The 13,504-nt window shown below is 48.7% G+C and overlaps 1 protein-coding gene across 27 annotated transcripts in view; it reads left to right on the top strand.

The window, feature by feature from the left end:
• The window catches only part of PTPRT (protein tyrosine phosphatase receptor type T), a 1,155,226-nt gene that overhangs the window by 1,081,462 nt on the left and 60,260 nt on the right, over window positions 1-13,504 (top strand). The window lies entirely within an intron of this gene.

Raw genomic sequence — 13,504 nt, forward strand, 5'->3', positions numbered from 1 at the left:
GGATGTAGACTTAAGGAGGCCATCACTGTTATTTACCTGGAATTTGTTACCAGATAATCCTTGATGTTTCCAACTTCGGGTCCTCGTGCCAGGCATGGAGCTCTGGCTCAGACTCCCTGTCATCCCTGGGCTGGATGGCTGATCTAAGCCAGAGGCGTTGGGCAGGGAGCTAGCTCCAGGCACAGTGGATTCAGGAAACCTCTCAGGCTTGTGTCTCGTCTGGTGTTATCAACTCAAGAATTCTTCAGGTCAGGGAGGAAGCCCAGACGCAAGGGTGTTCCTAGCAGGCCCCCACTATGCAGAATCCCACCATGGCAGCAACGCTGGGTGGAGAGCAAGGTCTACCCTTGAGGGATGGGCTGAGAACCCCTCGGTGAGAGATGCTGCTACTCCAGGAAGGTAGAGTCCTAAGCAAGGACTGATGCTTAGAAGGAAACTCTGAGCCTAAGCCTGAGGGTTTGGGAAGCAGCCAGCTCAGGATTCAGAGGAGCCCAGGGCTACCCCGTTCACACAGAGGCAGGGCTTAGGGCATCATGACTCCCTCCAGACCCCACGGCTGCTGGGGACAGAGCTCAGTAGTAATGTGAGTACCTGCCACTCAAGGTCTATGTCGGTGCGGGCATTGCGTGACACTGAGCCTGCAGGAAGGAAACTGGTTTTGTGTGGACCTGGGGGAGGCCCGAAAGGACATTGCCTTCTGTTCAGCAGTGAGCTCTAGCTCACTGCTAGGAGGCACCCCGTCATAGTGCGTGATTTGATGAGGACAGTGGCACGGAGTAGCTCAAGCCCACAGAGTAGTTGAAGCCTTGGGCTTCTCTTCCAGCTATGGGGCCTTGGGCTGGTTACCTGACCTCTCTAAGCTTCAGTTTTCTTGCCTTTAAAACGAGGAGAAGAATAAAGATAGAATGGTTGGGGACCGGGGAAGGTACATAAAACCCTTGGCACGGTACCTGGCACCATTACTCCAGCCACAGAGTTACTCTCTCAGCGTCACTGATGAGCAGTGTGGATACACCAGCCCTTCTTATCATAAGCAAAACACACTGAACATCCACGTGGGGATGTGGAACAAGCTGGGTTGGGGCAGGGAGGCATGATCAGATGTCTGTTTTGGAAAGATCACCAGGGCAGCACTTTGGGAGGGTGCATGAGATTGGGGGAGGCTGGAGGCAGAGAGACCAGCGAGGAGGCTACTGCAATGGTCCTAGCAAGGGACAGTGAGCCCTTAACAGGGGCAGTGACGGTACTTGGATGGGACCCTGCTTGATATTCAGTGCTGGGAGGAGAGGGAGAGACAGGTATGATCAATGTTGTCCACAGCCTTCTATACAACAGAATACAGAGAACAAAGTTTCCTCATACAAAATGTGGAGCATATACTATGATTAGAACAGGAGTCTACAACAGCCCCTCTCCTATGGTGCAGCCAATCTGGACCTTCTGACATCTCATCAGTTGGGTAATAACCATCCCTTGGTCTCCATTCTCAGAGTAACCCAGTTCAGCCAAAAAAAAAAAAGAAAAGAAAAAAAAAATCCTGAATAACAAGTTATTTCTAGTACGGTTCAGTGTTTTGTTTTCTTTGACTGTCTAGACATTGCCTAAGAAAAAGCTGGGAGGAAGAAAGCATAAGATACAGGCAGCTTGTGAAGGAAGAAAGAGGCAGAAGTTTTAGCTTAGCTGTTTCCTGTGCTGATTCAGAAATCGACTGTGAATGGGAGCACTAATCAGAAAAGCATTTATAATTTGTCTCTTGGAAGAGAGTAAGGCAGACAGCAACATTTCCTGCAAATGAAGTGTTGGAAAGAGACGTTCAAGTGCTCAGGAATGTGTATTAAGACCTAAGATGTGTGATTCTCCTCTGAGCCAGGCCCTCTGCTGCCAGGGAGCTCATATGCTGGGCCCAGGTTCTGCTGGCTCTGACCGTTCTGTGCTCTAGTACAGTTCCATGTACAGCTCTAGTACACAGTATGTTCCATGCGTACTGTGCCTTAAAACATTTGGTCATTTGTGCATTCCTCCTACTAGATGGTGAGTTCAGATGGAGTCCACTGAATTATAGGCTGTAAGGCTTTGTGTGCTCACTCTAAGCCTCAGTCTTCTCTCTGTAAAATGGGTATAATAATGAAGTATTATAATGGAAAATAATGATAGAAAAAATTAATGACTAGAGCACAGTAAAGAGACCTGCCTCCCTGAGAGACAAGGGTATCCAGGTTAGGCCAGGTTTCTTTGGAAGGAATGATGCTAAAGCTGAAACTCCAGTACTTTGGCCACCTCATGCGAAGAGTTGACTCATTGGAAAAGACTCTGATGCTGGGGGGGATTGGGGGCAGGAGGAGAAAGGGATGACAGATGGCTGGATGGCATCACTGACTCGATGGACGTGAGTCTCAGTGAACTCCGGGAGTTGGTGATGGACAGGGAGGCCTGGCGTGCTGTGATTCATGGGGTCACAAAGAGTCGGACACGACTGAGCGACTGATCTGATCTGATCTGATCTGATGGTCCAAAGCCTCAGGGGCCAAGGTTGGGAAGTTTTGTATCTTTCCGGACCTCCTGGTGCTCACCCTCTGTGCTCAGCATGCTTGACCAAGCCATCATCTGCTCTCATTTGGCCTAAGCCTTCCTTCTTCCTGGTGGTTCCACATCTACTTTGGCCCCCAACCTTATGCCTCTCTCTAACAGAAGCCAGAGGGACCTCCTCAAAATACGAGTCAGATCACGTCCTTGTCCTGCAGAAAACCCTTCAGATGGCTCCCTTCAGTATTGAGCCCCGCATATCCAAAGGCCTCAGCCCTCTCTCCTCCTCATTTCTCACTCTCACTGTGGTGTTCTCTCCACCGCAGTCTCCTCAGTTAAGCCCCACTGCCCTTTATTCCGAACCTTGAACTTTCCCCACTCATCATGACACAGGGCCTTTGCACGTACTCTTTGCTCTATCAACATGCCCTTCTCTCCTCTCTTTGCTAAGTTCTCCTTGTTCTTCAGATCTTTGCTCAGGTGCCACTTCCTCGGGGAATTCTTCTGACCATTATAACTCAGCCAAAACCCCATTATTCACTCCAAGAACACAATGCATGTCTTCTCTTAATTCTCCGTGCTGTTGTGATTTGCGAGCACATGGATGGCCGTCTCTTGGCTGCCTGGTCTCCTCACTGGAACAGATGTCCTGGGATAGCAGGGCCAGAGCCATCTTGCACTTCTGTGGCCCCACACCTGACTTATGGCTGGTGCTCGGTAGACAGGACTGAATGTTGGAACTCACAGACTCCCTGCTGCTGCTGCTAAGTCATTTCAGTCGTGTCCGACTCTGTGCGACCCCATAGACGGCAGCCCACCGGCTCCCCTGTCCCTGGGATTCTCCAGACAAGAACGCTGGAGTGGGTTGCCATTTCCTTCTCCAATGCATGAAAGTGAAAGTGGAAGTGAAGTCGTGTCCGACTCTTTGCAACCCCATGGATTGCAGCCCACCAGGCTCCTCCGCCCACGGGATTTTCCAGGCAAGCGTACTGGAGTGGGGTGCCATTGCCTTCTCCAACAGACTCGCTATAAGACCCCAAAGGGCTTGAGCCATGGGTCTCTCCCTTCTGGCTCCCCTCTCCCCCGCTCAAAATAGAGAGCACCCAGAAAGGATGGATGGAGGAGGGCTGGATCCGGATGACTCTAGGAGCAGTGATATTCCAGCAATGAAGACATAATGAGCCTATGTGAAGAGGGTAGAGAGATGGGAGAAGGGAAGGAGAGAGCACACTCATGTCCCCTCCAGGATCCCACGTCTGAGAAGGCAGGATCCCAGGAGCAAGAACAACAGTGAAGGGGATTCACCTCCATGGAAAGGGGATAGAAGACGCTGGCAGCGTTCCGTCCACACCCACAGCCACGCTGCTTCCTTGTAATGAAGCCTATAACTCACACTCTCTTAATTGGGATCACACACCTGGTCTCAGGACTTAATGAAGCTCAGGTTCTTGATGTCTCATCAAAAAGAATTCAGGGAGAGACAAAGTGATAGGTAAAAAAGTGGATTTATTTAGAAACAAACACACTTCACAAAGTACGGGCCATCTCAGAAGGCAAAAGCGGTAGGAAAATATGGCGTGGTTAGTTTTAGTGGGCTGGATAATTTCATCGGCCAATGAGTAGGAGGATTATTCCAACTGTTTTGGGGGAGGGGCAGAGATTTCCAGGCATTGGGCCACCACCCACTTTTTGGTCTTTATGCCTGGCCTTGGAACTGTCATGGCACCTGTGCGTGTGTCATTTAGCTTGCTAGTGCATGACAGTGAGCATATACTGAGGCTCAGGGTCCAGTGGCTGCTGCTGCTAAGCCGCTTCAGTCGTGTCCAACTCTGTGTGACCCCATAGACGGCAGCCCACCAGGCTCCCCCGTCCCTAGGATTCTCCAGGCAAGAACACTGGAGTGGGTTGCCATTTCCTTAGAAAAGTGAAACTGAAGTCACTTAGTCGTGTCTGACTCTTCGCGACCCCATGGACTGCAGCCTACCAGGCTCCTCCATCCGTGGGATTTTGCAGGCAAGAGTACTGGAGTGGGGTGCCATTACAGCATATTAAAAAGCATAGACATTGTTTTACTGACAAAGGTCCGTATAGTGAAAGCTGTGGTTTTTCCATAGTTATGTATGGATATGACAGTTGGACCATAAGGAAAGCTGAGCACCAAAGGATTGATGCTTTTGAACCATGGTGTTGGAAAAGACTCTTGAGAGTCCCTTGGACTGCAGGGAGATCCAAGCAGTCAATCCTAAAGGAAATCAGTCCTGAATATTTATTGGAAGGACTGATGCTGAAGCTGAAACTCCAATACTTTGGCCACCTCATGCGAAGAGCTGACTCATTGGAAAAGACCCTGAGGCTGGGAAAGATTGAAGGCAGGAGGAGAAGGGGACGACAGAGGATGAGATGAGGGATGGCATCACTGATTCAATGGACATGAGTTTGAGCAATGTCTAGGAGTTGGTGAAGAACAGGGAAGCCTGGTGTGCTGCTGTCCATGGGGTCATAAAGAGTCGGACACGACTGAGCGACTGAGCTGAACTGAGGGTCTAGTGGAAAGCAGCTCATCTTGGACCTGTTTGGTGCTAATCAGTTTATATTACGGAGAAGGCAATGGCACCCCACTCCAGTACTCTTGCCTGGAAAATCCCATGGATGGAGGAGCCTGGAAGGCTGCAGTCCATGGGGTCGCTGAGGGTCGGACACGACTGAGCGACTTCCCTTTCACTTTTCACTTTCATGCATTGGGGAAGGAAATGGCAACCCACTCCAGTGTTCTTGCCTGGAGAATCCCAGGGATGGGGGAGCCTGGTGGGCTGCCATCTATGGGGTCACACTGAGTCGGACATGACTGAAGCGACTTAGCAGTAGCAGCAGCAGTTTATATTATGTCCTCAGGCTATGTTATTCTTTTAAAGGTAGTGCCCTGGCCCTTCCGCTCTAGTTTCAATAACACCACTGGCATCTAGGGATGCAGCTAGGGTGAGGTGGGCGACCTCCAGGATGTGACATTCTGGGGGCCGCTTGGCCTCAGGTGGCGACCTCCAGGATGTGACATTCTGGGGGCCGCTTGGCCTCAGCTGTTGACCCGGCACCTTCCTGACTCTGAGAGCAAGCACCTCTCTAAAGCGTGTGCCCTGGCGCCTCACTGGTCCCCACACACACTCACCTGGAGTGCTGCCCTGTTTGCATCTCTTTGCCTGAGGACTTTCTCCAAAGCTGAGGCAGGATGCTCTGTCCAGGCTCGAGACCATCTCTCCCTGGACCACAAATAGCCCAGCTCCTCACCTCCAACCCTGCTGGGGTGTATGGTCTTCACCTTTTTCCAGAGCTTCCATGGGGAGTGGGCTGCAGCTGCCCACAGTAGTAGTAGATTTGGAAACTCACCCTTCCTGGGCTCCTTCTTTTGGCTGTCTCACCCCCCCAACCCCCTACTCCCCCTGGTGTCCCCTTCCCTTCCTACATAAACTGCTTGCACAGGAATTCTCATCTTACATCTACTTTAGGGGAAGCCCAAACAGAGACAGAGGAAATTTAGACAGCTAGTGATACCACTTTGCTGGATTTGTGTGTATGTGTCCGTGTGTGTGTTAGTTGCTCAGTTGTGTCCGACTCTCTGTGGCCTCATGGACTATAGCTCACCAGTCTCCTCTGTCTGTGGGATTTCCCGGCCAAGAATACTGGAGTGGTATTTCTTCTCCAGGGGATCTTCCCAACCCAGGGATTGAACACGGGTTTGCTGGGTTTAAAGAGAGTTGAATCTCCTTTGTAAAGTAAGTATCAGTAATTCTGCAGCAAAACTGTGGCTGGACGGGTCTGCACTCAGTCCTGAGAGGAGACAGTGCCAAGTAACCAGTGCATCCAAAAGCAGGGCAAGGCACAAAGAGGACCAAGAAAGAAAGAAAAAAGAAAAGCGTCCTGGAATTGAAATGAGAAAGGAAAAAGAGAAGCAGCCCGAAGGATTGGAAAGTGTTCCTGCCCTTGTATGTGTCCCTCCCGAAGGCAAAGTCTGCCCTGGCTTGATAAATAGAAATATTCTTGGCGCAAGAAGAGCACCGGGTATGATTAGCATCCCAAGGAACCCAGGGCTCTGGGAGGCTGGTGTGGAGGACAAAGGCCCAGGCCAGGAGGACAGAGAAGATGAAAGGAGGGGAGATGGAGGGAGGGTGCTGCCTGCAAATGAAACAATGCAAGAGAAACCTTGGCTAAATAAGCCCTTTCTTCCAAATGCTTCTGTTTAGAATTTAGTAATAGAGACAGTGGGGTTTCCAGGGAGTAGAAAGGAAAGAGAGTGAAAGGGAAGGAAATGAATGGGAGAAACAGAATAAAGGAGCACTTTGCTTTTAAGCAACCCCGGGGCACAGGCAGTGGACGAGGGGAAATTTCTAGAATACTGCAGCATTCCTCCTGTGCAAGTTGGAGAGGGCCCTTCTTGGCCTGTCAGGAAGGAGATTGCAGGAGGCGAGGAACTGATCCCAGGGGGCGCACATGTTATCAAATGAGGCTTCTCTTTTATCAAATGACAGGTTCTCCTGGACTCTGTTGGGGTCCCAGTAGAAAACTGATGGGACCTTCAAATAGGGTGATTTGAAGAGAACTTAATCAAGTGGTTTTTGTTGGTTTTTATTTTTCTCATGAAGATGTGAGCTAGCTATAGGCAGACTACAGGAATAGTGCAGTGCCCTGGGGCTAAATGCCACACCCGGGGCCACAGAAGACTCTGTAAGAAGTTCCCAGGACCCAGAGGAAGGCGACCTAGCTGAAGGCATAACCTTTTAGTGGCCTTGCAGGCAGCCTGTGGTGGCCCCAACAAAGAGCTGAAAGGAGAAGTGTCGATGCCTCCCAGGTATCGATTGATACCACCCCCCCAACTTCATCCAGTCTCTGCCTGTGCTTTCCAATAGCTAAACCAAGCCAGAGCCAGAGGACAAGGAAAGCTGTAGACAGAGTCCCGTTGTTCTCAAAGTGTGCTTCCTGGAGCAGCAGCACCTAAGAACTGTTTAGAAGGCTCATTTTTGCATCCCACTGCAGACCTGTCACAGCAGACATTCCAGGGGTGGCACCCAGCAATCTCACTTCTAAAGATATGTAGACCAGATGCGCTGGGGACACCCATACACTTCTCAAGGTTACGAACCTTTCATCTTATTTTCTTTTTTCTTTTGATGCATTAATATAATGTTATGTTAGTTTCAGGTGTACAACACAGTGATTCAGTTACTTTTTAGACTACATTCCATTTAAAGTTCTTATAAAATATTGGCTACCCCCATCTTGCTCCTCCCCCTTTCCTCTCCCTGCTGGTAAGCACTAGTTTATTCTGTACATCTGTGAGTCTGGTTCTGTTTTGTTACAATCATTTGTTTTATATTTTAGATTCCACAGATAAGTGATAATATACAGCATTTGTCTTTCTCTCTCTTTCTTCACTGAGCATGATGCCCCCCAGGTCATGCAAATGGCAAGATTCCATTCTTTTTTATGGCTGACTAATATTCCTCTGTGTGTGTGTGTGTGTGTGTGTGTGTGTGTGTGTGTGTGTGTGTGTGTACACCACATCTTCTTTATCCATTCATCTCTTGATGTACACTTGGGTCGCTGTCATATCTTGGGGTGCATATATCTTTTCAAATTAGTGTTTTCATTTTCTTTGGATATGTATACCCAGGAGTAGAATTGCTGGATCATCTGGTAGTTCTGTTTTTAGTTTCTTGAAGAATCCCCATACTGTTTTTCCACAGTGGCTGCACCAATGTACATTCCTACCAACAGTGTACAAGGGTTCCCTTTCCTCCACATCCTTGCCAATGTTTGTTATTTGTGGTCTTTTTGATGATGGCTCTTCTGACAGGTGTGAGGTGATACCTCATTGTGGTTTTAATTTGCATTTCCCTGATGATTCGCGATGCTGAGCATACAGACCTCTCATTCACAGAGATTAGCTCCCAGTTTAGAGAGGCAGGTGCAGAAGTCTGACTGGCAAACAAGAGATCTGGGATATTTTCTGAGACTTCTAACCCCCTAATTTAAACAAACCTCTAGGCTCAGGTGTAATGGAGTACCAGGTATGGGGTCCAGCAGACCTGGGTGCTAGTCTCAGTTCTGCCTTTGACTTCATGCATGACCTTCAACAAGGTCACTTCGTCTTTCTGACAGTGTCTTATCTTTCAGTGCAAAGAGGGAAAGCTAAGATGAATAATTGTTGACTCTGAAGCTGACTGTGTAGGCTTTTAAATCTAGATGAGACCAAGTCTAGCCTCTCTCAGTTCACAGGCAATAAGCAGCAGTCCAGAGATGTAGAACCCTTGCCCACAGTCACACAGAGGGTCTGAAGGACAGAGAGGACCAGAGCTCTGGGCTCTGGCTGCCCGGATGCCATGAGCTCCCTACCAAGGAGTCCCTCTGCACCTGGACACACCCGTGCTTTTAGGGGAAAATGTGTTGAGGTCTCTGACCTCAGGACAGATAGCAGACTGCATGAGCTCTTCAGAGAAGCCATTTTCACTTGTAGGGAGAGACTCAGGTTCAAAACAAACCCAAGGGCTTCGTCTCATAGCTTTCTCTCCTGATTTCTGGGTAGACTGAGCTGGATGTCAAAATGGGTGCTCCCAATTCCTTCTTCTCCTTTGCCATCTCTGAGGGTGGCTCCTGCCTGGGCCTTACAGAGAAACCTTGTGCAGCAACCCTCAGTGTCCTTTTTATCAGAGGCCTTGTTCCAGTCACTGTATCCCTCTCTGCCTGCTTGTGGGGCAGGTCAGGACTCCCAGGAAATTGGATGTCCCCGGAGCAGTTCTCAACGTATGACTGGTGGGGGATGGAATATAAGTTCCCCAGGCACCTCCCCGCTAAGGTGGAATTATCTTGGGGATGTGTGTTCACAGTCTCCCCTGGAGTTCCCTAACAGGAGTAAGCAAGCCCAACTGTCTTTGGTGATAACTTGCTTGATGACACACCCCTTATTGAATTCCTTTCTTTCTCCTTCCTTACTTTCTTTCTCCTTCCTTTCTTTCTTTCTCCATTTCACTTCCCATCCCCTTTCCAGTGTTTCCTGGGATCATCTCCTAGATCAAGTCTTTACACTCCATCTTTGTCTCCGATTCTGCTTCTAAAGTAATCTAGATCAGAAACCTCCCTTCCTTTCTTCAGAAGATCCCCTTCGTGGAGTGTAGGCTGGCCACTCTGCTTGGAATGAAGCCATAAAGTCATCAGTTAGGCCACTGTCCCTCTAACTTCTCTCGGTTCTCTGTTCATCGGTGCTTAAGCCCCCTGCAGAGCCCCAAAGGTTTCATCCATCAGAGCAGCTCCCCAAAGGGCCCTGCAGAAGGGAACAGTTAAGCCCCAGCCAACAGGGAACTGGCTGCCCTGGGAGGTGCACCGAATGCCAGGCTGTTTCCCTGTGGTACCCAGGCCACCTCTCTCCCCGATAATGGTAATTCAATCAAGATTGAATGTGGAGACCTTTAGCTTCAATGGGATACCCAGGCAGTCTCGGCACAATTACCTGCCTTCTCCCTCTCCATTCGTGCAAGATGATGGCATTAACATTTCCAGTGCTTCTAAGAAATGATTTTTCAGGTCCACAATTCATTGTAATGAGTCAGATCTCTTTTCTCTGAAAAATCGCACCTTTCCTTTACCTTCCTCAGTGCCCAGAAGACAGGGGAGAAAAGAACATCTTGTATCCAAGTGATAGTCCCTCCCCGGCCCCACCTCTCTGAAGTGATTCTCTCTTAAGTGGATATGACTTGAGAAGACTGATTTATTGGGTTACCTTTGATGATGGAGGAAGAGAGGAGGAGTTGTGGTTTGTTTAAGAGTTAGTGCCATGCAGACAAGGAAACTGAGCCCTCTCCTCTGGCCCGGGATGGGTGGGGGCAGGGGGGCACACAGTGGGATGGGATGGTGTCAGAGTCAGAACTGGCATAGAGGGGGTGTGGAGACAATGGGTGTCAGTGGTGGGGGTTGGAGGGGTAGGGTCCCTACCACTTTATAAGGAAGCTCTCAACCTTACACCTTCTCTTTAAGTTATTCAACTTCTTGGAGCCTTGATTTTCCTCATCCATAAAATGGGTTACTATGAGAATCAAATGGCATGGCATCCGTGGGCTTCTAGAATAGTACCTGGAACACCTTACACATTTCACAAAGATAAATTTTTGTACCTTACACGCAGTGCAGGTGGGTCTCTAGTCTCATGGGCCAGTTTCAGTAAGATATTTTCATCTTGCCCAAGACATATTGAAGTGCCATGGCACCCCTATGTTAAATAACTGAACATTGAATGGTCTGTACATTCACACCTGAGTGTGCAAAAGAATCTCCTGGAGGGCTTATTAAATGCAAATTACTCATCCCCATCCCAGAGTTTCTGATTCAGTGGGTCTGGGCTGGGACTCAAGTATTGGCATTTCTAAAGAGTTCCCAGGTATCATTGATGCTATTGGCTATTTTGAAAACCACTGGTCTAAAACAATAATAAAACTGAATTTACATATTTGCATTGAGCTCTTAAAATACAGCGGGTACTTTTATTTCTTACTGCTTTTCATCCTTACAAGTTTGCAGAGGTGGAGAGGGTTTTGATGATGTCATTGGGTGAAGTGAGGCTCGGAGAAAGTAAGTCAGCTGCCTCAGGTTGATAGAGTTAGTGATAGACCTCAGGTCTGCCTTCAGAGCCTGCCCGTCCCCTGCCTCTCTCCTGTTGGAGGCAATAGCTGGCAGTCAGTCTTGGGTCTGCAGGTGGGGTGAGGGTCAGCTACAAGGAGAGGAAGAATTTGAGCCAGGATCCAGGCTTACTATGCCAGCCTTGCATACAGGGAAGAGCCCGGAACTCAAGCCAAGTTACCTAAAATCAATTGTATGGCTAAAAGCAAAGGACCCAGCCCCTTTCTGGTTCTCAGCCTTTCAAACACAGTATAATTCATATATTGAACAGATAATTGTTGAACACCTACTTTGTGCCGTACCCTGTAGAGAGTTTAGTAAATGGGGTGCCCTTTCTTAAATAGGGTGTGGAAGAGAGCCATGGGTTAGTCCGATAGTCTCAGAAATACAACTGTCCTAAGAGCTCTGAAGACAAATACAGGAAGCTGTCAGAGTCTAAGATGGAAAGATCACAGAAGGCTTCCTGAGAAAGGAAGATTGAGCTGAGAGCTGAAGAGTGAGATGTTGCCAGCCTGTGGGGTTGAGGGTGTCCCTTTACACGTGCAAAGGCCCTGTGGTCAGAGCAGATGTCATTCATTTGAACAACAGAAAGATGGGTAACGTGGGGAGGGAGGCATGGGGCTGGAGTGGGAAACAGGCCCCAGACCCTCAGATCATGCAAAGCACTGTGGGGTTTGGTCAGGTCAGTGGTGTCCTGGAGCTGATGGGGAAATTTTCAGGAATTCTGTGAGCTTGTTGATGCCATGTTGGCAGCTTGGTATCAGTCATGGTGGGAGTACTTATATCACAGAAGTCAGCAGATGTTACAGATCAGGGCCACTGCTTTCTCCAGAGAGCTATTTGTTAAACTTCTACAACCTCCCGCTGGGCTTTGTCCTAAAACCACAAGGAACAGGTTGATTCTAGAGGGACAGTGTTTCCTCTTGAGTTGTGTTGGGGCAGGTGGTGGGGCGCTTTTTGGATCTCCGTGGCTTTCCAGTTATGTCTTCCTTCTACTGGAAGGAAAAAACCTTCCACTGGTTTTTTCCTCCCCTTGAGCCAGAGCTGGCCCTTCATCTCCTGGCCAGGCTCTTGCAGTTCCTCTTACATCACCATCGAGGAGCTTGTTTCTCCTCTATGTGACTTCCTCCCTCGTCTTGAATATCAAACAAGGAGTACCAGATTAGCTATTTCTCAAGCTTGCAAAATATAGATAAAGCATAATGAACGTTCTGAGCTGCTTGTAAATTACTTTGTATAAATTCCTTTACATTGCTGGCTGCCCCATCTTTCTCCATGTACGTCTGGATAAACACAATTTTTTATCCTTCTAATTATATAAAGTTAGAAGGGGAAGGAGACACAGAATAATATTAGCATCTCCCAGAAGGAATAAATAAACCATGAGGGCAGTGCTACTCCTTGCAATGCCTTTCTGGTGGACTCATAGCTGAATTCTGCCCTTTCATGAATATACACAATAACTCTGCCTCTGCAGAGAGATGGATTGACATTTTGTACAGAAGGACAAATAGGAAGCATAAAGTTTCTAACCACCTCTGCCATCAGCTCACTGCCCACCTCACACCCAGCCCAGAGCCATCATTTGTCAAGCACCTGCTGCATACCAGGCACCGTTGTCACACTTCTCTTTTTTAAAGAGCAGTTTCAGGTTCAGAAAAGTTAAGCAGAATGTCCAGAGCTCCTCTCTACCCTCTGCCTCCCTCCCACATTCAGCTCCCCCTATTTCTAACAGCTCGCATCGGTGTGACACATTTGTTACAGGGGTGAAACAAAATTGATCCATTATTATTAGCAGAAGTCCGTCCTTTGCATTTGAATCCACCCTGTATTGTGCAATTCTACAGGAGATGAACAATGTATAATGACAGGGATCCACCAGGAAAGGATCCTGCAGAGGTTTCGCTGCCCTAAATTCCCTCTATGCTATGCTATGCTATGCTAAGTCACTTCAGTCGTGTCCGACTCTGTGCGACCCCATAGACGGCAGCCCACCGGGCTCCCCCATCCCTGGGATTCTCCAGGCAAGAACACTGGAGTGGGTTGCCATTTCCTTCTCCAATGCAGGAAAGTGAAAAGTGAAAGTGAAGTTGCTCAGTCGTGTCCGACTCTTAGCGACCCCATGGATTGCAGCCTAACAGGCTCCTCCGTCCATGGGATTTTCCAGGCAGGAGTACTGGAGTGGGGTGCCATTGCCTTCTCTGAAATACCCTCTGTGCTCCACCTATTCATCTCTCCCCAGAGGTCCCTGGAAACCATGGATCTTTTTACTGCCTCTGTAGTTTTTCCTTCTCCAGAATGTTACAGAGTTGGAACCATACAG

This window comes from Bos grunniens, chromosome 13, assembly GCF_055505025.1.
Source record: "Bos grunniens cultivar Pamir isolate PY7600 chromosome 13, Bosgru_T2T1.0, whole genome shotgun sequence".
NCBI lineage: Eukaryota > Metazoa > Chordata > Mammalia > Artiodactyla > Bovidae > Bos > Bos grunniens.